Here is a 27511-nt window from a genome sequence, read left to right on the forward strand (position 1 = left end):
GCCCGGCCGGGCAGGTAGGAGCGGGGCGGGCCGCGCTCGGCCCCTCCGTGCCCCCGCGGCTGCGCCCGCTGCCACAGCCCCGCCACCTCGCAGCGGGCAGCACGGAGGGCGACCGGCAGCCCTGGGCGGTCGCCGCCGGCAGGGAGAGCCTATAAACTTTGGGTAAGTGGTGCTTAGCGCCTCTCGGCGCGGGGCAGCGGGTGGAGAAGGGTAGCGGAGCTTTGCGGAGCGGTGCGCGGCTCTTGCCGCACCGCTGCTCAGCGCGGAGCGGGCGCGGAGTCGGCGGGCGGCGCCCGGGGGATGCGGCCGCTGGACAACAGGTACGGCAGCTGCGCGGGGGCGGGAGGGGCTGCGGAGGGGGTGTCTCCGTGTGTGTGTATGTGTGTATATGTGTATGTGTGTGTGTAAGTGAGAGCGTGTGTGTGTATGTGTGTGTGTGTGTCTCGCTTCTCCCCTCCCCCCTGCCGCCCGCCCGGGAAGGGGGTGGGAGATGTGCTGGCGCACCGCCGCTTAAAACCGCGCCGCCCGGAGGCGCCTGCCCGTTCCCGAGAGGAGGGCGGCTGCCGGCTCCGCGCTGTGCCGCGGAGGGCGGCGGGGAGCGGGGCCGAGGGCGGCGGTGACCCCGCGGGGCCGGGCCGNNNNGGGCGGGGGCTGGCGGCGGTGTCGCCGCCGTCGCTGGCGGTGGCCCGGCTGGATGGCCGGTCCCGCGGCTGCCCAGGGCGCCGGGCTCCCTCGCTTCCCAGGGCCGAGCGTTCCCTCCGCCCGCATCGCACTGCAGTAAGTTCGCGAGTCGCTGGGCGGCCGGCGTGGTGGGAGCCGCGGAACTGGGCGGCCGTGATGCGCGGCTGTGTGTCTGGGCGTAGCGGAGGGGCTGAGCTGAAAGTTGTAGCTTGCCGCGGTGTGTTGAATTTGTCACGACGCGTCGCTTTGATTTCTGGTTACTGCCAATTTACCTCGTCGACCTGTGTCACTTTGCTCAGCCTCAGTCAGTGTCCTGGTGCTGCCCCTGGTAGCCGGGTTCACAGCGGGGAAGTGCTGAGGCATCCAGTGTAGGTGCGAGCACAGCGAGGGCAGGAAACAAAAGATGCGGCTGCAAACTTGGGCTTTAAAGACTGCTCTTCTTAAACTTTACGTGTTGATGTTACGAGCTCATTGTTGTGTTTTGGGTTTGTTTTGATTTGGTGTTTTTTGTTTGTTCGTTTTGTGGCCCAGTGTTGTTCTGATTCCTTTTTAAGAACAGTTTTATTTGTCAGAGGTGAATGTAATTACATTTTTCATTGTGAGTGTCCTGTTTTGGAGAGGATTAAAGGTTTTCTCATCCGATTACTGTATCGTAGGTATTATTTTTCCATACATAAACAAGCAAATTGTAGGGTCTTCAGTTCTTCATTGTTTGACTGTTTTTCTATACATTTGGGTAGAACTTTATTAATTTACAAAAGCATTTTTGTCTGGTTGATGTAAAGGTAGAAAAAAATAGAAAACTTATAAAACCCTATCATAAAATAAAAGGCCATGCAACAGGATGGGGAAAATCAGTAATTGTAGCAGGAGATGTAGTCTTTTAAGTTCTTATAAAAGCTGCTCAATGTTTCCTACCTGCATTTAGGTTAAATGACCTAATGTAGCAAGGTAATAGTTTTTCTTTGCACTTGAATGGTATGATGCACATATTTAGAATAAAGTCATTATGCATCCGGAAAAAAAATCCATAGCAAGAACGTAATATGCATTCCCAAATGACTGGACTTGTGCTATGCTTTATGGATAACATGACAGGAAATAAGTCCCTTGTTTCTCCCCAAAGTGGTAATCCAGTATTACTCAGAGCCTGAAGTGTCTATCTAGTACAGAAGGAAAACAAGCATCAAGAAACATGGGGCATCACAAAGCAGCACTTTCCTCCAGGGGCTTCTCCTTTCTCTTGTTCATTTGTCAAGGTAGAAGGACTTTGTTGTTTATCATAGCAGGGAAGACCTGGGACGATTATTCAAAGGTCTGCAATGTTTGTGGAACCATATGTTTTACACTGTGAATTTGAAATATTTGGGTACAATTGTTAATCTAATTTAGGGGCCTACAAACATAAGATATTGCTGTTCTGAGGCAGGTTTAGGAAAAAAACCCTTTCTTATATTTTTTAAGGAAGAAGTATAGATGAATTGTTATGTACCCGCTGAAATCATCTTTTCTGTAGGTGTCTTGAACAGTATTCAGTAGCAATGCATGAATGAACAGATATTTTTTAAGAGTTCATGCAGTATGAAAGTAATAAAGTTAATTGTTTTAAAGAGCAATAGATATTAGGTTTTTACTTACAAGGAGGTTCTGCACTGTTTCTGCTCTGGAACTGTCATTCAGGTTTCACTATAGGATGGGTCTAAGTACCTCTTGCCTATGGAATGAGATCACTGGAACAGGAATGAAGAGAATGATAAGAGAGTTGTAGGAAACCTGTTGGAGCAGCATTTTGATAGAGCAGAGTGTAAATACCACATTTGGGAGTAAAGGTAGTAATGGGTTAATACTGGAAAACTTCAGTCACCTGGCTGGGTAGTTGGACTGGGCTTCTTATGTTTTGTGTGTGCATGTCAGCAGCACTGAGTTCTTGTGAGTGGCACATATAGAATGAATGATAATAGCTTGAACTCATGCTTATATTTGGTGTAATAAAACCTAACAGCATATAGCATGGAATCATGGAATATCTCAAGTTTTAAGTGATCCATAAAGATCACTGATGCCAACTCCCTGCTCCTCTAGGACTAACTAAAACTAAACTGTGTGACTAAGAGCATCGTCCAGATGTCCTTGAGTACAGATAATACACAATGTTTCATTCTCTTTGAATTGTTATGACCTTTATTAGATCATAAGCCTTCTTCATACAATTTTAACAAGTCTTTTTAAGGCCTTGATGAGAAGTGGATGATCAAACATTTTCATCTGTATCTGGAATTATGGAAGAGTGGTGACAGTTAGAAGGGAGTGGGTTACAGAAACAATTGGTCTTGTTCTATGGTTTGGTGTGCTAGAGCAAGATGATTTCAGCCAGAATTCTGTCTGTGGAAAGGAGAAGCTACTTGTGAAAGATGTTTATGTTTATTTTCAAGTTATTATAAAGTTCTCCCAGTCAAATCTGGGAGACATCAATAATGTGAAGTACTGTGGAAGAAAAGGATGCTGGCCTTCTGAAAGCTCCATACAGCTTGTTGCTATCAAGTAAAGTTTGCAACCTGCTTCGGGAATTCCCAACTGAGCTTTGCATTACTTTTTCTAAAATGAAAAAGATACCAGTAATATGGACTACAGCTTGCTGTGGATGCAATTCCCAATTTTTTTTACACTTGTGTAGATTAGGTTCCAGGTCTTATTCTGAAGGAATTATAGCATGTCACAGCCAGGTTAATCGACAGAAGTTGGTATAAAAGGTTAGAAACAAACATTTTATTACAAGAATTCCACGTGAAGAGCCTCTTGACCGTCAGTTGTAAGTTTCTTCAGTCAGTTTTTTGTTTCCTGTAGCACTTACAAAATAATTAGTAACAGTAATAAAAGACTTAAGACAATTACTTGTCTATTATTTTAGTTTTTCATAACAGTACTTTAATAATAATTTTCTCTTTGGAGACTTCTTTTATAGCTAAACCAGCAAATTGACAGTACTGGAAAGCTGAAGAAGTGACATGCTGGGTCCCACTGAGAAGAGTTTGATGTTTGTAGTTATTTTTAATACCTTGCCTAAAAGAGTGAAAGAAAGTTAAAGATTTGGGCTTTGAAACGGATATCTTGATTTTGTCAACCTGACCTAGTTTTCAGTACACTAATAATGCTCTTTCTATGGATAGAAATGATCTGATGCAGGTCAAGTATTTAAGCTAATTCAGGAAGTTGAGAAATAAATATTTATTTATTTAGTTGGAATTGAGATGCGTAGCTGTCCCCAAACACCCTGTAAAACAGCTTTATGCAATGTAGAACACATTTTCTTTTTTAATTGTTTCTGAAGAAAATAAGGCTTTTCTGAATAATGTTTGCAGCAGTTTACCCCTGAAGGGATATAGTTAGTTTGCCACAAGTTTAAAAGCTTGACAAATGTAAGTATTTGGAGGCTGTTAAATTATTTCTTGCCCTACCCCTCAAAATAAGTTTGGAATGTAAGTGTACAACTCTGGCACTATTGTTTTGCCCTAAACGATTTTTTTAAAAGTAAATAAAACAAAGAGAAGCAGAGTTGTAGACATGTTTGTCAGTTCAGTGTTACTAATTAGACTTCCAATTCTGGGGACTGATTAGCTTTTTTATTTTTAGATGTTTGTTGTTTACCATAGTAAATCATGACTAAAATGACCTCTAGATACTTGTTTCTTCTTTGTTGAGGAATTTAGGAATGAGTTTTCTTATGGTGACAGAAAGATTTAGTTAATACAAATGCCATTAATTATTTAATTATCTTTATGTTGATTTTCAGACACATTTTGATTACTTGGTTTGAAATGGTTATGGGTTTTTTTTTCATTAGACATTCAATGACATATCTAGTGCTCAGTAGCTGTAATAAGAAGCTCACTCTCTAGTCCTTGCATTAGTAACAATCTCAACAAAGATGTGATGAAAATTTTCACAAAAGTTCATGTTAGTGCATCCAAATGTGTGAGCCTTCTGCTGTGATATGGTGCTTTGCTGGCCTTTCGGGTTGCCTTGTGGTTATTATGAAGCATTCCCATGTGGTGTTGGTTTAGTCGGGCAGTAGGGAAAACTCACACAGTTAATAGAAATGTCTTTCTTTTCTCCTTTGTCCTTTAAAGCATGTTGTGTAAAGTAAAAGCAATGAGTCAAATTCATTCTCTTCGGTCTAAATTTTACCCCAGGTGGACACTTGTGATTTATACACTGGTTTGAGTTTGGAAATTGCCTGAAATCAATCCTGGATGCTCTTGAAGTGTATGTGGCTTTTCTATGCAGTGACATATTTGTATGTTTGTGGTCTTAGAGAGCTGAGAAGCTAAATTTAAGTGAATTAGAGGGATGGAAGACAGTAAGACAGCTGTATCAGCCTAGGAGAAAATCTCAGGTAGTGTGAAATCAGAAAAATTTGCTGTCTTGTCTTCTGAAAGGAAAAATGTAGAGGCTGTGGCCTAGACATAAAAACATGAACCACTGTGTCCTGAGACTCAAAGATTTGTTGCTGTTTTTGCCTCTTTAATTGTGGATTTTCTCCTGTTTCCTGCATGAATTTATCAATTAATCAAGTGAATGGGAGACAATGTTATGCCAGAAAAAGGTTTTAAGAAAAAAAGAAAAAAAAGAGATAACATTTATAGCAAAAAAAAATTATACTGAAGCAGATGAAAACTGAAAGATATGTGATTACAAGCAGGAATGAATTAAGCAAACAAAAGGAAATATAATGCTTACCTTTTTAATTTTTCAATTTTTTTTTTATTTAGTGATCAATGAAAACCTTTTTCTAAAATTTAAAAGAATTCCGTGAAAAGGTTTGGGTTTAGATATGTAAGATCGATTTAATCTCCGTTCTGTAACCAGAATGCTGCTTTTGTACACCCCTAGAATATTTTACTCAATATCTTTACTTCGCCTATTTCTTTAGATTTTGCTAACTTGGTTATAATTTAGAAATAAAGTTTTTAAAATGTTAAAAATATACATTAAGGTGTCTGTTCTATCTTCTGTTCAATATCTAAATACCATCTGGCTACCTTCTGTCTCTCCTGTTATTACTAATGGAAAGTCAAAAGCACCTGCTGGGGAAAATTTTAATTTTAAGATGAGCATCCTTTATAGGTCAGTTGAAGCACATTCTGAATGTATCCAGGTCTCTCAATTCATTATAAAGGGTGCCTGGCTGGTGTGACTTGTTCACAGTTTAAAATACAATTTTGAGACATCCATCTTTGTGTGAGATAAATTATACCCTTGGATATTTTCTCAGCTGGGAAGGTAAGGAAGGATTGAACTCCTAAGAAAGTGTCAAGTGTTCTCCATGCATTACTGAATATAAACACAAAAGTAAAATAGCCTTAAAACAGTAGTTCATTAGAATGGGCCATGTACCAGAAGTTAAATATCAAAGGACCTATTTTTAAACATATCTAAATAAACAAGTAGTCTGGAGCATTTTTATTTTTCTTCATGTCCCAAAAACATGACAATGGTATGTTTTTACCAAAAAGTCTGTCTTAATTCATTATTGATATAAAATATTCCAGCAATGCTTTTGAATAAAAAACAAAATTACAGGCATTTCTAGAAATTCTGGATTTACTTTGAAACCAAAGCATTATGCATTTAGATTTACTTTGTTCTACATATCATACACATTGAAAAACTAATGGGTCTGTGATAAGGTTTGTTTTCATATGCTGTTGTAAATTTTAAGTTGTGTAGTACTGCAGCCACTTCTGCTCAGGAAGTACAGTGGGTCATTTTGTCTGTTTTTACTTTAAAGGCACCAATGAAGATGTTTGTGTTTAAACAGCCTGACAGCTTCTATGTCAAAGAATTCAAACCTTCTAACAGAGATACATATATATAACAGAGATACAAAAATTTGCACTGCCCTTTGTTAGGCTTAGTGCTGTTGACTCAACTTGTTTCATAGAAGTAGAATGACTGGAGGAATCCTGGGAAAACTCCCAGCTTTGAATACTAGATGTATTTACAGTATAATACTCTGATAAGAATGTTCTTTTGCTTCCTCTTCAAATTTAAAATGCCAAGTGGTTATTTTCTTTTCCTCACATTTTAAAATATCATGTTCAGTTATGAAATGTTTTGCTTTTGTAAATTCAAAATAGTTACTCGAAGAAAAGCTTTATGTTCTGTCTCAGACTTTTTCCTATAAATGTTCAGAAACTACAAAACCAGCTTATATGAGTGTTCAATATATTTTTCTACCCTGTATTGCACAGTACACCAGGGTGGTGATTTTTACATATCTCTGTTGATTTTTACATATCTCTGAGAAAAAGAGTCTTCATTAAGCTCCAGTACTTCTATCTAGTTGCCTGTTTAGTGAACAAGAGCTTGTTCAAGTCTCTTCTAAGAATTTTTGTGTGTTCTTATTTAGGTCTGACGAGCTGATGAAGTCAGGGTAGGTCATCTGTCAATGACAGAAGAATTTGTAGACTCTTACAGTTTTCCAGCTAACAGGAACATATTCAGTCATATTTCAGTGGAGTTTATCAAGCAGGTAACTGTAAAGGAAACGAGTAAGAATATGTGGGCTATAGAAAAGATTGTATACTTTTAAGAGCACTCCTGCAGGGTTTAGGCTATATTCCCTCTGACCTTATCTCAGTTCAGGGCACATGCCTGATAACTGTGGTCACTGCACGAAGCTTTTTCATTTCGGATCTTACATTTGTAACTCAAAATGCTATGCGTCGAAAGGAAGAGATGACCCTTCCAGTACCCTAATGTGGTGATATATGGGGACAGTGAGTTCTGCATGATTAGTCCAGGACCCTGACTAAAAGGATAACGACTCCTATGGGGCTGGAGGAATGCTTTCATCATCTAGAAACCTTGAAAGCTTCTGTAATTCATCCATAATTCATCTACCATCTTAAAGTAAAATTAAATGAAAACGTTATATTCTAAATCCAAAATAACCTACTGTGGAACATTGACTTAATGACAGCAGTTGTAGAACTTAGACATTCCAGCTTTGTTTATTTGTACTAAAATCAGATCAAAATCTGTGTATCCTGACAAGTTACAACTCTTTGGATTTGCTGTTCGGTCAGGCTCCAGTTTGTCTTGCATTATTTACATTCTTGGCTGGTTTTCACTGGAGAGCATCACAAGCAGGAAAGGTTTTCCAATTCTTGTACATATTTCTTGTCACGTTCTGCAGTTTTCATTCAGATTCAAATGCTTCATCCCTTCCTCATATAGAGTTCTTAAATTTATGCAGGAAAAGTTTCATTACTCCTCCCCTGGTCTTGTTTGCTGCTCTCATTCTTTGGAAATGCAAATATGTATTTGACAGAGCAGGTGCCTTCTCTTTTAAGCTGAGAGCAAATTATTAACCCATGGAGGAATGAAATGCTGTTCCTCTCCAGGGAGCTTGATGCCCATATTCCAATATGAGATCTTGTTTCTGAGTGTTGTGCTTTCATATCAACATGTAAGTTGATAACTATGCTTCATAATAACAAATGAATATGAATCACATGTGTAGGTAATTAGGTAATTATTGCATGTTAATACCAAAATTTATTTTCATCCAGCTCTGTGTTTGAGGGACATATGGACAGTGTACAGAGATGCATTTCACCTGTATGTTTACTTTCTTTATGTAGCCTGAAAGTCTCAAACACTTTAAACCAGCGTCTTCTACAGCCATTTAAATGTTTTAGGAATATGCAAGAAATAGTGTGGCTGTTTAAAGGAAAGTTCCTTGTGCAAAGCACAAAGTTTGGAGAGATTTTAAACTGTTAAAAAATCAAGCACCTGAAGGCAGAACAGCTGTGGTAATGATTTTCAACCTGTGGGTGTTAAAGAAAAGAAGATAATACTCAGTCTTACCTTGTCTTCAACAATGTTGTCATTGATTCTTCAGATTTAACACATACTCCACTGAATATTTTTTTTTATTTTAAGATAGCCTAAGAGAATGGAAGAAAAGGAGGGGAGGAAAGTTCATGACTGCATAACCTTTCTAACGTAATACTTTAAAAGCCTCATAATACTATTAAATACCTTAAAATGGTTGTAAATGGCATGACAATGACCTTACATATGATCCTTAAGTTTATCATGGAGAAGAATCTTGTGTATTGTAGATGGATTCTTTTGAAGGGTTGATAATGCAGAATACATTCCTCAGTATAGTTGGAGTCTGTAAATGATGGCAAGCACGATTACAACTAAAAGGGGTGTTTTCATTGGTTATTAAATAGATATTTTTTGAAAACTATATATTGTCAGTAAAATACTTTGTCTGTGCCGTCTCTGTTTTTATGGAACGTATGTGTTGTATATTGGCAAGTGAACACCCACACTACATAGTGTGGTAAACATTGTAGCATTTAGTTATTTTTTCCAGAGAAAAACAATTACTCATCAGTTTGTCTGTTTTTGTCAGTTAGTTTGTTTTTAGGGGGGTTATTTGTTTGAGATTTTTGTTGGGTTTTTTTTTCAGCACATTGTATTGAAAATTCACTATGGCTTATATATATTCTTATCCAGGTACTGTTAGTGGGGCAGGTGAATAGGATTGTTCTTCATCCTTCTTAAAAGCATAAGGATAGCTTTACTGGATGGAAGTCTGTCTGGACGAGTATGATGTCTCCTAACAGTGATTATCAAGAAAAGAATAGAAGAATAGGCTGAGGATGTCCAGAGTGTTCCTTCAGGCTCCAACACTGTACACATTTATTATTTTACAGATATCTGAGATAGGCCTGTTTCATTTTGAAGATGGAAGAATTCTCGTGTACTCTTATGTTCCATCTTTTTTTGTCCTCTTTTTCCAGTTCTGCTGTAATCAATTTGCAAATCCAGAAAAGCTCTGCCTCTGCATGTTATTCAGAATTCAAGTATACCACGGACCTATGCAATGAAATAAATTGTTTTATTCTGATTTTTTTTCTGAATACTTTTATTTTTGAATGCTGTCAAGCACTGAGCTGATATTTTCTAATTATAATGCCAATTTTTTATTATGTTTCTGAGTGGTAAGCTCAGATGGTGATGGTGATGAGCTCACTGGTCATCACTTTGAGTGTATTGCTGTGATTTTTTTTTTCTATGTACATTACTTTAGATTTATCAGTGCTGAGGTATATAAATCTATTCCATTGGGAAGTGGAGGATGACATTAGCAAGTAAGAGAAAGGACAATCAGACTTTTAGAGGATTTAGTACCTATATCATACCTAAATTCAGTGTCAGCTCTCTAACTTTTTTCCTGTACCTATCCTTAAAACCATTTTGGTGCCTGTGTTAAATATTTCATTGGTATGGATATAATAGCAACTAGAATAATGACTTATTAATCCATTGGAAAAGGTGTGCTTTCTTTGTGAATAATACATGGTGAACTTAAAAATTTTTAAAAGATACCCTAGGCAGCAATATAATGTGTCACACCTCTTGCACAAATTTACTCATTTAAAGAATTATTAAAACCAGAAATATTTTAAAAATATTTTTTGAAATGTACTTTTTTGCCTTTCTGTGTTTTCTAATCTTCTAATCTTAACCAAATACAAAATATTCTGCTGCCTAGTCCATAATACTTGGACTTTGTTAATTTAGAACATGGGTGTGTTTATATAAGTATGCATGCCTTCTATATAAATTTCTGTCGACTACATGCTGAATATGGCAGCAAATATTCATTGCAGTTGTGAACATGATTAAATTTATAGCTGTCAGAATCCATCTGACAGTTTAGTTACTTACAGGAATTGCACTTTGAAGTGGTAGCTAGAGGAACAGTTCTGACCCAAGTGATTAACCCTGGCTGGGGTCACATTAGATCTGAATGAAGTCCAGTACAAGATAAATGTTTTTATTTCCTTCATATGCCCAAAAGAAACCAGCTCTGTAATTGGGGCTATGTGTGTATGCATTACTACTAAATATTTGGCAATATATTGCAATATTTCTGTGATTATTTTTACAAACATCAACATCAACATGGTCATCCTCTTTTTATGTAGCAGTGGGAACGTGCAGTTGGCGTTGATCACATGGACCAGTGTGCCTAGTCATTTACATCCTGAGGAAACGTCATTAGATGCCGCATGCGGATCGGGGTTCACTGAGCCTCAGTTTTGAACACCATTACAGAAGCCACATAATGTCTCTATGGAGTCTAAAACATAACCTAAGATTTATAATACAAGACTAGGTCATTAAAAAAAATAATGTTACAAGAAGAGAGGACTAAATCCTCAGATAATTTTAGTTTAGAATAAAATCTAATAGTGAGTCTGTCTGCCTTCTGTGCTCATCTGTGAAGATACTTAGGCAAAACTGTTACTGTCATAATTTTTAAGGTCTCATATTTTAAATACTGAAGAAGCTGTAAACAACATTACATCTTAAGTGTGACTATTCTCACTGGGAGGCTGTTTCCAAGGATTGTACTTCTGTGAATTTGATGATCACACTTACTTGAAAACAATATATTTCCCATAAATTACTCTGTATGAATTACTCATCAGTATTTATAATGCTTGTAAATAATAATGCTTATAAATGTAGCTTGGAATAACATCTTTTTTAATCCTTTTACTAAAAGTTACAGTTCTGTGACATGTTATATAAATCTAAGAGAAATATTGTCTGGTATTTCATAGTCTGGACTAAAGAGATAGACCTGTGCCCCTTGTTAGGTGTATAGTAAAAGAATTTACATTACAAAGAAATCTAAGCAATTTTAGCTCAGGAAGCTATGTCTTTAGCAAAAACTATTGAAAAGTTTCTGGACTAGTAAAATTAATGAATACTGAATGTTGTCAGATGACTGTATTAGTCTGTGGATCTGAACATAAGCAGGTAAATACGATAAAGCAAGGTAATGGTAAATGAGGAAGGCTGATGCTGTCAGACTCCTGTTCCTACTCCTTTTAAAGTTTACTTATTCTAAATATACTGAGATACAAGCAATGTTTCTTAAATTTAGAAGTTTTGATGAAAAAATGATGTATAATTTAAAATCAGTGCACCATAAATCTTAATATTGAGGTATGACCTTTGGTGTTGTGAGTTCATTTTCTGTGTGTTTTCTCTGAGCTGTATTTGTGTCATTTCCCTTGTAGCAGATGCATTGAAGGCATATGCAGATAGCTTCTAATGTGCTCATACTTTGGGGGAGTTAGATTACCTACCTCTGGAGCTAGAACTTTTTAGTTATTCTTCTGTTTGTCTTGACCTTGCTATATTGAAACAGTTTATAATTCTGTTTTCTAGGTATTTGTAAAATATATTCATTAATTCTAAAATTTCAGTTATCAATCTCAGATACGGCCCTCTGTCCTAGTCTACTGTTGTTTCTGTATACTGCTCTACATTGCTAAGTATCTGTGCATTATATGATAGTTTTTTTCTGTTGTATGGATGCTGTGGTGATAACAGTCTTAGAAATATGAAAATGTACCAATATAATCTAGAGAATTCTTTATATAGTTCTCATGTTACATCAAAATACATATTCAGTCATACATAGAACTAGGTCTTTAAAATAAAAATCTCAATCTCTATGTGTAAGCCTTTTCCTATATACCATGGAATCTTAGAGTCAGTTAAATGGACATCAGATGAGCTCACCTCAGAGTTGCGCTTATTCAACTTCCCTTATTGTCTATTTTTTTTTTATAATATTTTTTAAGAAATACTTACTACATTTCCTCAAACAGACCACCAGAAGAGCAGCTGAAAAGAGTTGTAACTATGTCTGTCTTATATTCAATTTTACATCCTCTGACTGCCCCTGCAGCCTTGGTTTTTACATCTCTGCTGCTGCCTCCTCTATTTCCATGTCCTTGAGCTGTTCCTGCTTTTCTTTCCCACTGGATGTTGGTAATGCACTCGGGGGATTAGGAACTGTGAAAGTGGGACCTGCTTGGGCTCACTTCAAGTGGTGATAAGGCACTGCTAGTGGTGACTATGGTGGAGGCAGCTACAGCAGAGAGAAACTGAATTTCTACTCTACAAGTCAGCTATTTTTTGGGGTTTTCTGGTGGTTTTTGTCTTCTGAGTTGTTTCTGTTTTTTTATGTGTGTGTGTTTTTTTTGTTTTTGTCTGTCATTGTTTTTTGGTTTTGATGTTAGTTTATTTGGCTGTGAGTGAGTTTTTTTTTATGTGTGTGTGTTTTTTTGTTGTTGTCTGTCATTGTTTTTTGGTTTTGATGTTAGTTTATTTGGCTGTGAGTGTGTGTGTGTCCCAAGATTGGGGAAAGCTGGCATGTTTAGGAAGTGAGGGGGAAAAGAGGAAATCATTACAATATTTTTTTCCTGAATAATTATTGCCTTACAGAGTAGGTGAGAGCTCCCCCCGCCCTCCCCCCCCCCCCCCACTCTTTTGAAGTGGAATTCCAGTAAAACTTGAGAATGCTTTCATGTCTTTGAATTAATTGTGTCATTTTTCAATTTCTGCATCTGCTTTGGTTAGTACAGACTTGATATAGGGGATAGTGGATAGTGAATTTGCTGGTATCTTTTTACTAGTGGGCAGTCACTGCCCAGATTGTCTCATAAGACACTGCCACACTTGATTTACATTTTCTTTCAGTGTGGATTGACTGTATTTCCATAACAAAATATTTGCTTTTCTACTTGGGATGATTACCGTAGTTAGTGATATGTGGAGAGTCATTCTCCTTTCCTATTTACTGAGTGATGTGGCTAAAATTTAGCAGTGTGTAAAAGTAAGCAGCTCCTAAGCAAAGATGCTTAGAGTTGAATGAGTCTTTGCTTTTCAAATGAAGGAATGGATTGTGTTATTTGTATACATTGCACTCTGAGGATTGCTTCTTTAGACACCCAAAGTGCTACTGCTAAGGATGGTTGTGGGAGAAGATAACAGATTGACTGCAGAGCAAAGCAGAAGTAAAAGTTTGTGTGAACTGCCAGGCACAATAAAATATATTCTGTCATTTTTCCCCCCTACCTTTGTGGGTGGGTGAGAGATGTTTAGAACCACTTTATTGATACGTTAAAACACTGTGATAAATGGTTGTGTGTTTGAGAGATACTCTGGAAATGCTGTTGGGTTTTTTGAAAACCTGTTGACCTGAGTGGAAAAGTAGTGATCACACCTTGCTCAGGCAGAGAAGGAGCACTGCATCTGCTGATGGGTCCTCTTGAATCACAACAATGCAAGAATGGGAGGTGGAATATTCAAGAAGGTCACGTTCCTCCTGAAGGGTGAAAGGAGACAGGACCGCTGTGCATGAGGGGATGTGCTGTGGCTTTGGAATGGGTAGGGCATGAGCTAAGCCCCTAGTGAATTCCAGAGCCCAAGAGGAACAAACAAACTCTTGTGGTGAGGGAGCAACATCCAGTTAGAGAGATATGAAGTGGTGCTCAGAAGAAAGAAGTGCAGTGGGATCAAGGATAAATTAGAGGCTCTTGTGTCTGGAAGGTGCCAAGGGCATAAAAGGTTCTTTGGCAAGGGAAAGAAAGATGTCTTCTACTTCATGTTGCAATTACTGTGATTTCATATCAAGTTGTTTGAAATATTTTATTATGTTTTGCATGTCTTTTTTTTTTTTTTTTGCTAGTATCCCAGTTTGGAGCTATTTTGACAGGCATATCATCTGCATGACTAAAGCCATTCTAAATATGAAAAAGGAATGCTGCCTTATATCATTCATGTTCAAACAAAACCAAACCAGACCAGTCCCAAACCCAGATCACCCACGTGAAGTGGTGTTGCAAAGCCAGTGACATTCTCTGTGTGCTTACGGAGGATGGGAGTTAGATTCAATATACCTCTGGGATATTTTTAAATTACTATTTATATCTATAAAATTTGACTATCAAATACTAATAATCTAAGAACATTGGCTGTGCTGTGAAAAGATTTGAATTATTAGATAACAGGAATTTAATGAAGTTCATAGGAACTTTTGTTCTATTTGTAAATCAGACATGAGACAATATGAAACTGTACTGATGCAGAAGGTTGTTCTTTTGAAAGGGGTTTCAGATGACTTCATCAGGGAATTTCTGGGCATGTTCCTCTGTGTATCTGTTATAAAGTGACAGATCTGGTGCAGTGTAAATAAGGATGGTATGCTTCTTTATATAAAGTATTTGTTTATATAATCAGAAATCTGAACTTTATGCATACTTTGGTGTTTTACAGAGATCTCTTTTTCAAAAGTAACCAAAGAAGGAAAGTCATACTGTTCTTGCAGCATTAAAATTTATAATTGCACTTTTGTCAGAGAAATAGTCTTGTAAGAGAGTAGACAATAACAAGATGTGACGATATTTTTTTCCTTTCTTGATGTTCTATAGAACATGAAGTGCATTTAAGGTATTTGGCATGGTGAAATTTGTGTTGACAAATTTCTACAGGCTAAAAGAATTGTCCCACTCCTTTTCCCCGTCCATGGGCCTTTGTGTGGCTGTGACATCTGCACTGTTTGCTGTGTATCTTGTGTGAGAGCTAAGATGACACTGGTCAAATGTGAGGGTAGTCGACTATCAGATCCCAAACATTTTGCTTGTGGCTTTTGAGCCTCTCCAGGACTGTGGCTCCATGGCTGATTACTTTTTGTGCCATGAATGATGCTGTTGGCTGATCTGCTGTTGCCACAGCATCACAGGATGTTACTGATGGGGGTGTGAGTGGAAGGGAAGGGAGCCAGCAGGACTCATCTCCTGGGAAAGCTGGGGCTCCCCATGCAGCTCCTGCATGGTGGGGATCATTACCTGCTCTGCAGCCGTGGAGCTCTTTCTCATTTGTTACAGTCAGTCCATGAACCCTTCTCACCCATTTGGGAATAGATGAATATTAAGGGCATAACTTAGTGGTAATGTTACAGCTTTCTAAATTTTTTAGATTATTTTTCATGAAAAGTATTAAGCTAGGTAGGAAAAGTACTTTGGGACATGTTGTTCCATTTGTTTTTTAAGACTATCCTCCATAGAAGTCACTGGAGAGTTTTTAAAACAGATGGCATGATGTGGGCCATTGTAATGCAATTTTCTTTGGAAAATTCTGTGTCTCAGGGCATATTTACCACAAATGGAGCAATTGTGATGTCCCGTAAAAGAGAAGACGTGTTTTTGCAGCATTGGATAGATCTGAAAAGTATGCATAACTCTGCCAACCCTGCCAAGCAAGTAAGCCTGCTATTTTCAGTAAAATATTTTGGGGCTTTTGGAGTATTTCGAAAATGCTAGTACGGTAACTGCTCTGACTATTCAGGAATATTTAGTACAACCAAAATTTTAAACATCAATAAATACAGTATTATCTGAAATTGGGACTGTCAAGAAAACATGTTTGATCTCTCTCCCCTAGAATTTTTGGTAGAAAAAGAATATACATTTTTTGTTAATACAGTTTGCTGGAACATTTTATGTCATATGTATAGATTTTAAGACCATAAAACAAAGGAATACTGCATAGATAACAAAATAGCAATGCTATAGAGTAATCTTTCTGATTCACAAATAATCAGTGGAAGTATTTATCTCATCTACTATCTGTGCTTGGATTTAGTAATTAATTAAGCAACTGCTACAAAGGAGATCTGCTTTTATTTTTGATACTTATTAAGACTAGATCGATTTTGTGAATAATTAAAGTAGAGATGAAATATGCAAAAGTACATTAAATGATAGTTATTTTCATCAGAATATTCCGATGTGTCTATATAGAAATACTTATTTTCATAATTTCACCTGTATCATAGGTAGGTTTCTAAAACATCAACAGTGATAGGATAACAGTTATGTTCAATAAACTTACCTTGAATAAAAATGAAAATAGGAAACATAAACATATGGCGTATATATATTTACAACAGTGTATATTACAGTGAATTTTTTAGGTATACTAAATCAATGTTTTTAATTCTTCTAAGATGCCAAAAGAAATAGCTTTCTTATTTTAGTTGTGCCAATTTAAGAAATGTAAGCTAAATCTAGTGATGTAGTTTGTGCCTGGGAACCTTGAGAACTGGAAACTGCTAGCAAACATTAGACATCTATAATAGTCTCTTGAATAATCTTTTGTTTTGTGTATCTAAGAAGGCCAAAATCTGAAAAAGGCCAAATACACTGAGTACTCCTTTGCTTCCAAAAGCAGAGGATTTGGGTTTTGCAGTTTTGTATTCCAAGCATCATCAGGTTTCATAATTTCTGTTATGAAATTATTTACTCTTTACTCTTTTTAATTACTCTTTACTAATTACTCTTTACTAATTAAGAATAATTACTCTTCTTCAGGTACATACCTATTCTTCCCTCATGGGGAAGACAGCACAGCAGTTGAGATTCAAAACAGAGTGATCTGTATTTGGTTTTGGCACATTGTTCAGAATCTCCATCTTCCTTTTTTTTTAGGGTGCTTTTACTGGGGTGAAAAAGTGGATGCATTAGGAGAGTTTCTGGTCCTTGGGATGTAGGCTCAGCCCTGGGCGCCTCCCCCCAGCACCATTTTGAATAGCTTGGCTTGTGCTCTAAGGGATGGAGCTGCTGGAACTGGGCAGGAGCCATGACATTTTCTAACCAAGTCCCCAGCATGGGTGACTGCAAAACCAGGACCCTGAAGCAAACCACAGTATAAACCCCAAGTAATCTAAAAAGAGCTCCAGATCTCTGGAGTGGTGCTATTGTTGTGTATATGTAGTTAAATCTGTAAATGACAAGGATTCATCAAAAGTATCTACTTTCTTTGAACTACTTCATGTGTTAATTAATGGTGTATTAACGAAAGCTAGCTGTACATGAGAGACAGGGAATTTTAATTAAAATTCAGAGGCTTGGTTAATAAATATCCATGATAATTTTTATAATCTACAGCTCTATTTTAAGTTATTAAATAACATTTTTTTTAGGCATTTAGACTTAAATTTACCATTTCCAACTTGATATGATAGACAAAAATAAAGCTGCTAAGAAGTACAACTGTTCTATTGAGTTGCATAAACTAGCACGGTGTATGTGTTTAAATATATTCAGTTACAAGTCTCAGTTCAGTTCCTGACTTTTCCATACATGCTTCCTTTGTGATAGCAAGCAAATTAAGAACAAATGCTTCAGTGTGTCTAATGAGTTTGAAATTCAATAAGTAATGCCAGCTGTCATCTAGTAATTTGTTAAAATTCACCACTAGGTCTGTATTAATTTTTAGGAATTGCAGTTCTTAACTTCCTTTCTGTAAATTGAGTGTTTTTCCTTTTTTTATTTTCTATTCCTTGCTCTTAAAAGGCAGGTGGTCTGTACCATTTTCCTGTGTGCGATATAGTCACAGAATCATACAATGGTTTGGGTTGGAAAGGATCTTTTAGGCCATGTAGTTTTAAACCTCCAACCCCCAGTTGCTCCCCCAACCATTGTTAAGGACGCCTTCCACCAGACCAAGTTGCTCAAAACCCAATCCAACCTGACCCTGACTGTTTGGAGAAATAAGGCATCCATCACCTCTCTGGGCAACATGTTCCAGTGCTTCACCACTCACACTGTAAGAAATTTCTTTCTAATATCTAACCTAAACCCCGCTCTGTCAGTTTAAAGTTCCCCTTGTCCTATCGCTACCTGCACTTGTAAAAAGTCATCTTTCTTGTAGGCCCCCTTTAGTTACTGAAATGCTGCTTCATGGTTTCCCTGGAGCCTTCTTCACCCAACAACCCCAACTTTCTCTGTCTTCATAGGAGAGGGACTCCAGCCCTCTGATCATCTTTGTGTCCCTTCTCTGGACTCACTCCAGTAGGTCCATGTCCATTTTTGGGGCTTCAGGTCAGGATGGGGCACAGCAGGTGGGGTCTCACCAGAGCAGAGCAGAGGGGCAGAATGGCAGAATCCCCTCCCTTGCCCTGCTGGCCACACTGCTTTGGATGCAGCCCAGGATACAGTTGGCTTTCTGGGCTGCAGGTGCACATTGTTGATCATGTTGTGCTGCTTGTCCTTGAATATCCTGTCTTTCTCCCCATGGCTGCTCTCAATCCATTCTCTGCCCAGCCTGTATTTGTGCTTGGAATTGCCCTGACCTGGGTTTGGGACCTTGTACTTGGTCTTGTTGAACTTGATGAGGTTTGCATGGACCCACCTCATAAGCCGTTCAAAGTCCTCCTGGATGTCATTCCTCCCCTCCAGTGGGTAAATCTTATCTCAGTTTCTGCTTTTATAGTACAAGCACAGAACTTCTAGTTATGTTGTTGCTATTACTTGGCATTTTTCATCTGTTCCATTTGTCTAGCCAGGTTGAAAAGAATGAGCAAATTCTTCATGAGCAAATGAGAAAAATGAAGTGTGTTTAGGCACTGAATGTCAGAGTGCAGACACTGTAGTTTGGGTCAAAAAAGCAATAGGTTCCCCAAGCTGCATAATTTCACTTGCCCAGTTCATTTTAACTCTGGGATTTCTGTCTGTGCAGTCTAAGCAGCTGAGTGTAAACAATAGTACCTCAAAATCTGAATCACAGATTTGTATGGATGCTTACCACCTGAGAGTGGATTGCTTTTCTCGGTGTGATTTTTATTTGTTTGCTTTTATTTCTTGCAGCTAGTAGTAATTTTTTCTTGGATAAAACACCTCATGTTACATGGCATGCCTCGAATGAGAAATCAGAAGGGCTGTCTTGATCTACTGCAAATATAAGCAATTATAAAAGTTACTTGGGTACAGCAATATCAGTTCTGTGAATATCCATTGGAACATATAAGCAAGTTTATTTTAACTTAATCTTATATTTTTGGGGATGGAGGGTTTATGAGGCTTTAGATGATCTTTGGTGAAAGTTCTCAGAAGATAAAACTTCTGTTTCGTGAGGAAGTATAACTTTATAATTTAAAATACAGACTTTAGAAAAAGAAATTCTTATGAATTGGTTTTAAATAACAAATTTAAATAGAATACTTTTCTCTTTTTTTTTTTTTTAATGACTTGAGCTATACCAAAATGGGATGACATTAGTAAACTGAGTGACAGATTACATAGCTGTGGTATTCTTGTGATATAAAGAGGGTATAAGTAGAGTAAACTCTTTTAGGCTTATTTCGTATGTAGAAGGATTCAATTGTGCATATTTTAATACAGGGCATGTGAAAGGAGTGACTCATAAAAAACAAATCACTTAATAAACAGATATTCTTCACTGTGAGTGTGATGAGGCACTGGAACTGGTGAGAACTGCCTAGAAAAGTTGTGGATACCCCATCTGTGGAGGTGTTCAAGGGCACGTTGGATGGGACTCTATGAAACCTGGTCTAGTGAAAGGTGTCCTGCCTCTGGTAGGGGTGTTGGAACTGGATGTTCTTCAAGGCCCCTTTCAACCCAAATCATTCTATGACCCTATGGTTTCTATGAACCTAAGTACATCCTCTGCCTTTTGGTGAGAGTAGACAACACAGGGGACTTGGGAAAATCTCTTTGTTTGAAAACTTTCATGGATTGAATCAGAAAGGTAGAAAAGAGGCTAGTTCTTAACCCCTAAAAAATATGCTTCAAAAAAAAATTATATTCCTGTCTTGAAAGATTTCATTGGAATTCAAGCTCTGTAATATAAATATTTCATATGCAGCCTTCTCATAAACCATTTAGACCTTTAGTGATGACTTTTTATAAGTAGATGGAAGAACTATTACAGTAGTTACTAAGTACAAACTGAAGTATATAAAACAAATATAGGGTGAAAAAGTTGAAAGCCAGTGCAAGATGAAATGTGACTTAACAAGCTTGTGCCTATTCATAATTTACAAGTTTTTTCTTTGTAGTTTCTCTTCAGTATTAGAAAACTGAGCATAAATGTTGTAGGTAATTTTGCCATACTCAGGATTACGTTGAAGTTCTACAGGACCAATTTTTAAACTTTTATTTGCCAGTGTAAAGCAAATATTAAACATTTCTGTTTGAGATACCTTTGTTTCAGTGAGTAAACCTTCAGTTGGCTTAAGTTAGTTATACGAGTGTGTTCTAAAAGTTAAGTTTTAGGATCATAAATTTGGAAGCCAGGGAAACGCATAAGAAGGGCTTGAACATCTGACTTGCAATGCATCAAGTGCAGAGTGTTTATCCCGGTGTTTCAGCTGAGAAACCAACAAAGCCAACAGAAGGGATTGCAGGTTGAAGGCAGAAAGGCTTCTGTAGATGTGCAATAGATACAGGTTTGCAATTGTTTACAATTAGTGCTGCTTCTATTCAAATTAAGAATATAAATTCGTGGAGGTAGTACATCTCTAGTTAGTATTACCAGGAATGGTAGTGCTCTTACCTGATACTTCTGTTCTGTGTGGGAGTGGAGTCCAGGAGATTTAATCATGTAATTATTCCTCATATAGAAGCACAAATGTAGTGTTACTCAGTTGCCATCCATTTTATTATGCTTTTTTCTTTGTCATTGAAAAGGAATTCTTCAACAATTTAAGCAGAGAAACAACAATGAATCATTGACTTTCTTTTTGTGTTTGTGTATTTATTCTACTTTCCTCACTTTAATACCCTTTTTGATTTCTGGCTTTTCATTAGTTATAATATTCTAATATATAAGCTGTTTTGATGTAAGGCTTAAAAATATATTCAAAATAGACTAAATGTTTCATTCCTCAGTAGATGTATTTATTTATTAATTTTGAAAGAAAAGGAAAATAAATACATAAAACATTGTTTATGTTTTGCTTTTTAAAACTCTGGTGAAAATGAATTGCACAAAAAATGATTAATGGTTTAAGTGGTGATGTTTGTGATTCAGAAGTAAACATATAGATGATTTTTAGTTTATGGCAAATATAGTAATAGCAAAAAAAGGCAGACCTGCACTGTAAGTGTTCCAGCATGAAGATTGTTTAGTAATTGTTTGGCTCTTGACTACAATTTGTGGATAGGATTAAAATTCCCTTGGGCAAAATTGTGTGGATCCCCAGGGGAATTGCGGATGGTGAGGAAACACAAGCAACAGCATTCAGCAAAGTCAGGGGAAATTGTTTCAAATTTTGAGCTAATGTCTTACTAAGCACGTTTGGATTTTTTTATCCAACAACTGCACTTTTAAGGTGAGTAGCTCACTGGAGTAAAAAGATACTTCCCCTGTGTTTATCCCGTGTCTCTTTTCAGGTCTATTTAGGCGTGGTTTATTACTGTATCTAAGCAGGTTGTTCCTCAGTTTATCAGTCCTGTAGGCAAAAGGAAGTAGAATGTGGCAAAAGTGGGCATTTGTCTTGATAGGCTGGTGAAGACAGGCTAGGCTATTGCTCTCAAGACGTCAGGAGGGGCAAAGTCCTGCCAGTGTCCCCCCAGCATGTATTTAGCAGTCTATAGACAAAGGAAGCAAACTCGAACCAAATCCTGAAGGGGCTACATGTGTGTGTTCCAGACCGGCAATAGGGTACCAGCTACCCTTTTCTCTCAAACCATATAATTATGTGCCATAAGTTAAAGTTGATCTTAGCCTTCACTTAGCTTGGAGTTTCCTGCATCTGTTCTGAGACCTGAGCAAAGGTTTTTTTTCTGAGATCTTCGTGTATTAGAAAATATTTCTTTCTGCCGGTCCCACTCTTCTCCTGTCTATAGAGAATCATACATGCAGTATGTCAAGGACTACTGTGTAAAAACATAAACTCAATCTAAGCAGATTTAATTACAACACTTTAAGAGAGAAAATAATTAGGTAGAATTCCAGAGAAAAATATGCTAGAAAAAGATAACAGAAATGCAGAGAGTCTCTCAAGAGAAAAAATATATTTAAAATGCAAGCATAATGTTAGCTAGCTCAGACAAAGGATTCCCAAGGGAAAAAGGAGACTTTTTTTACTTCTTCCCTTTAAGATAGGAAAAGCACCGAGAAATTCAAATTAACAAAAGTGAGTTTTCATATTGAAAACTGAACATCATGGAAAAAGAACACAAACTTAAATTGTGTAAAACTGTGATTATGTACCTTTGTCAATTAAATGTGAAATCAGATACCAATTTTTATTTATTAAAAATTCCATAGGAATATTATCACTTCTTAACTAGAAAGGATTCTGAGGTAAGTAATATACTGAAGTCAGTAGGTGGAGGACATAGATTTCCCTGTTGCTTTCTCATACCCGTCTGAAAAAAAATCAGCCCAGCTAACCATGAAGATACAGGGCTTTCCTATCTGAAAGCTGGGGCAATGTGTTAAAGTCTTAATGTTTGTAAATCTGTCTGGGTGGGATGGACAGACAGACAAACAAATGAAGGACCCTCAGTCAGAAAATGCACTTCCATCTCTGACCAGATCTCTAGAGTGTAGTCCTGCAAATGCCAGTTCTCTGTCTCAGTTTACTCAATGGCAGTATATGAACTGCAGGGAAATCACTGAGGATGTAAAAAGAGAAGTGACTCAAGGTGTGTTTCTGGTGTAGAAGGATGTGAGGCCAAGCTGCCTTTAAGTAATGGTTTCTGAGAACTGTGGACCTGTGACAGCGTGGCCTTTTGCATCCCTTGGACATGTGCACAAGAGGTCAGGCAGAGGTGCAGAGCCTGCTCTGATGCTTGTGGTGCTGGGCCAACTTGGATTTTCCCTTCTGGCTTTGTTGCAGTAAAACTGCCTCACTCATGCTCTACTTGTGCATTCCCAACTCTAGTGTCAGTATGGATGTGTCATCAGTGCAAATTTTAGGAACATGCAAATGGCAATGCTCACTGATCCTTCACAAACCTAGATGTTATTTTCATCTTAGAGCTGAATTTGAACGGGTCAGGAGTTTTCTGGGTGAATGTGGAATTGTACTTCGAGATGCTGCTGCCACCACATAGTTTACTTCAGATGCAGATATGTCTCCTTGTAGGCAAGGGGCCGCCTTACTTTGATAACCTATTTGGTATCTCACTATTGCTGAACTTTTTTATAGTAAACCTAATGAAGACATACAAAACATTTGTAGTTGTCTAGAAAACTGCACACTATCCCAGTGGAGAGTGGACTGCAATAGTTTAATCAGCTTCTCCGCATAGCATTCTCCCTAGGGGGAAAAATAAAAATTCCACATAATAGTAGAAAACAATAGAAGTAGGAACAATCTAGCATGGACTTCCCCTATTAAATTCTTTAACCTGCCTGCTGATCTACCTTTATTTTCTATACAGATTTCCTATTGATTAAATCAGGTTCATATTTTCACAAGTTTTCTATGAGGAATTCCATTGCCCTGTTCCCAGTTTATTTTAAAATTACACAAAGCATTTGAATGAGGACAGCAGTTAACAAATCTTTTCTTCTAGTGCTGTGGAACATTTTTGTCACAAGACTAAAGAACATCTCTTCAAAGGCTTATTTCCGAGCATGAAGTAGGAATTTCTGCCCCAGGAAATTATGGATCATCCAAATTCTTTTCCAGTTATAAATTACGCTTTTCAGCTTTGCTCTCCTGTAATGCAATCACCCCTAGAGCACCTAAACATGGAGAGATTAATTAAATCCAACAGTTAAACAAAAAAAATCCCTGTAGTTTACTGCCAACAAAAGTTGATTGTTAGGCAGAATTTAGAGGTTGCCCCATGTGAGGGAATTAAAGACGAGAGGAAGAACGTGTGGCAGATAATAGTCAAAGACCTTAACTTCTGTTGAAATGTGCTCAAATACTTGTCATGCTGGTTGAGGGGAGGTCTTTGTAGAGCTCATATCCAGGGAGGCGCTTCTGGAGCTGGCTTTCCTGGGGAAGATGGCAGATGCAGTGTGGAAGGCAGTGGCTGTCCTCAGGATGTTTATTCCAGGATTTTGGAGGAGTTTCAATGGATTTATAGAAATAGTGGTGGGTGATGTGGAAAGAATTGTTTGAGAGACTGATTCATCCTCTCATCAGAGGGTTTTTTCTAGTGGACAGTCTAATGTGCTGTGTTCCAGATAATTTATTATAGATTACATAGATATACCTATAAAATCCAATGCTTTCTGTTCCAGATTGCTTTTTTCTATTTATTAAAGAATATCAGTCTAAGCTTTAGTGATTCAGCCTTCTTTTAGCGCTTTTAATATTCAAATAGTATGTGTTTTTTAAATGCACCAATTTTGAAATACTACCAGCTGTCTAGAAATCTTTTTGTCTGAACAATTTATTTTCTACTTTTGTTGGGGTCAATTTTTTTTCCTCTTTTTTTCTTTTATCCCTCCTAGTTTTAAGATGTTTTTAATTAGTCACTTACAAAATCAACATGTTATTCACTGTGATAATTTAGTCATAAAAAAAAGTTTCAAATTTTAGTAACCCTATGGAAAATTTTTCTTGTTTAGTCATTGATATAAAATAGTAAGAAGGATGAATAGCTCCTCAACTTCTCTCTTCCAATTTTCACTTTATAAATCTGTTTTTGTAAAATTGTTACTGAGAAGTTTTTAAGATTGGGAACAGTTCCATGACTCTCACTTGGAGGAGATTTTTGAATTATGTTGTACTTCTCTCAAAGGCATAAAATAAATTCCAGTGGTTGTGGAATTTTTTTTATTTTTTAGTTTGTTCAGCTGTATTATTTAAAGAAAGAAAAAAAGCCTTTATATACTTCTGATGAATCAGCAGAAATGTTGTGGTATTTCCTTGTCCCAGATTCTCCTCAGGTTTCATTTATTTCAATATTTCTTTTAGTGAAAAAAATACTGGGAAATTTGAATATAGTTTTTCTGACTTGGTAGATAATTAGTGTAACAACCTGGAAATAGCAAGCCTAGCAGTTGTAAAATTTAAGATCAATCAGAAGTTGCTTTTAATGAATTCATATGATGAAGTTGAGGTACCTGGAGAGTGTCCTGGTTCTGGCTAGGAGAGGGTTAGTTTTAAACTTAGTAGCTGGTACAGAGCTGTGTTTTGGATTTACTATGAGAGTTATGCTGATAACAGTGTTTAGTTGTTGCTAAGTAGTGCTTCCCCTAAGTCAAGGACTTTCCAGTTTCCCATGCTCTGCCAGTGAGGAGGTGCACAAGGAGCAGGGAGGGAGCATAGCCAGGGCAGCTGGCCAGAGGGATATTCCATATCATGGAATGTCATGCTGAGGGTATAAACTGGGAGGAATTGGCTGATTGCTGCTCAGGAGAGGCTGCTCAGGTGAGCAGTTGTATTGTGCATCACTCGTTTCTCTTGGGTTTTATTCCACACTCTCCTTTTGGTATCTCCCTTTTAAAACATTATTATTCTTAACAACTTCGCTTCAGTTATTAAACTGCTCTTAAATGAGTCTGACTGTACTCAGTGATGTTGCCATCTTGCATTCTGGTTGGTTTTTATCAGTCCTCCATTTTTGTTGCTAATGTTTTTCCCTGTCACAAACTGTAGTATTGGTGAAATGTTTTCAAAGATTCAAGTATTCCGCTTAGCATGCCACAATAGGGTTTGTGCTGCATGTCTTCTTAGTGTTTACTGATACATTCCATATAAATAATTCAAGAAAGTGAATTTGAGTAATTGCTTCTCTGAGGAATACAGTCCATATCTTTTGTATTAAAATTTAAATGGATGCCTTTACGTGTTACAGACTAGTACACCTGGGAATAAAGTAGTCAGTAGAATAAGTGTGCTTTTGAGTTGTGCTGGTCACTTCTTTAAAGGGAGAGATTTTCAGTTTGATACAGAAACTATCACTGATTTCAGTGTGTCAATGTTTATAGTTTATATTTCAGAATTGTATTAATTTACATCAGTAAACATCCTTTACTAAATTGAAGGGAAAAAAGTGTGCCACTAAAAAGACTCTATACTAAATTCAGTGCAAAACAAAGGTTGTTTTTATATAAAATATGCAATGTAAGTAGGAAGAAACTGTTGTGTTTTATGTGGCATCATTTTTTTCATTCATGCCATTAATCTGGCAGCAATTATAAGTAATTACATTACTTCTGTGTTTGAAAGTAAAGAAACCAGAATGTTGATTATTGGATATTTTGGTTGGCTTTCTTGCCTGTCAAGCTCTTCATACTAAACTTTAAACCAGACAACTTTGGAGTACTTCTGACACTAAAGGCATTGTTCTCTACAAAGTGTAAAATCAGTTGCAGGAAAACCTACACATGTCTTGTATACCTGTACATAATGTAGGCAAGAAATTAATGACTGTTAGCATGTTTTGGTTTTTTTTTTTGAAGAACAGAGAAAATTTTCAGGCAGACATGTAAATATGTATTATCTGACATGTAAAAATTCTCGTGTGGAAAATCCATTATGTCCACACTAAAAATTACAGGATCTAGCTAACCATGGTGAAAATGTAGGACCCCACTGAAGGAAATACCAAGTACATTCTGTACATAAGAGTTCTTGATAGGCATAATTGCTGCAGCCTCCATAGCAATTAAGGTATAAAATATTCTATGTTATTTATTCCTATTGTTCAGGGAAAAATCATTAATCAGTCCTGTTGTGGAAAACTAAATTTTCTGTGGAAGGAAACTTCCTATAGCTTTTTCCTGTGCCACGGACTAACTGGCAGCCATTGAACTTCTGTATGAGATGGACATTATGGAAAGGCTGGTGGGAAGCAGAAGATGGCTGAGCAAGTTCAAGAGCCAGTTTCTAGGGTGTTGTAAGTGTTCCTGTTATGGTGAACAGAAATAAGTCCCTTAAGGCATGCATTAAGATGAGTGTTGTGCTTTCAGACGTGGCAGTGAGGTAGGACCTCAAAAGAAGCTCCCCTGCCTTCCAGGGAGTTGTGTTGGGTTGGTTGAGAACCTGGACGTGTCTCCATGGGTCAAAGTTTGGAGCTCAAATCGGTGTTGTTGATCAGTTTTGTGGGACTGACACAATTTGTTTTGCCCTGAATACTCTCCAAAAACTCATCTTTCCTTATGGAGAGGACTGGATGAGTTGGAATGAGATTGAGTCGTGAGGTTGGCATATGGGGAATTT

General features: G+C 37.5%; 1 protein-coding gene across 6 annotated transcripts in view; it reads left to right on the forward strand.

The window, feature by feature from the left end:
• Nucleotides 1-14: 14 nt before the first annotated feature.
• Nucleotides 15-27511, forward strand: part of DGKB (diacylglycerol kinase beta) — a 333385-nt gene continuing 305888 nt past the window's right edge. For 4 of the 6 annotated variants that reach the window (XM_039712580.1, XM_039712619.1, XM_039712608.1 and 1 more), the window contains exon 1: nt 632-777. The gene's annotated coding sequence lies outside the window, so the exon portion shown is untranslated. Of the gene's footprint in view, nt 163-195; nt 321-631; nt 778-27511 lie in introns of those variants that run through there. The other 2 variants (XM_039712589.1, XM_039712598.1) reach the window with 2 other exon arrangements.

This window comes from Passer montanus, unplaced genomic scaffold (assembly GCF_014805655.1).
Source record: "Passer montanus isolate IOZ18808 unplaced genomic scaffold, ASM1480565v1 scaffold10, whole genome shotgun sequence".
NCBI classification, from domain to species: Eukaryota; Metazoa; Chordata; class Aves; order Passeriformes; family Passeridae; genus Passer; species Passer montanus.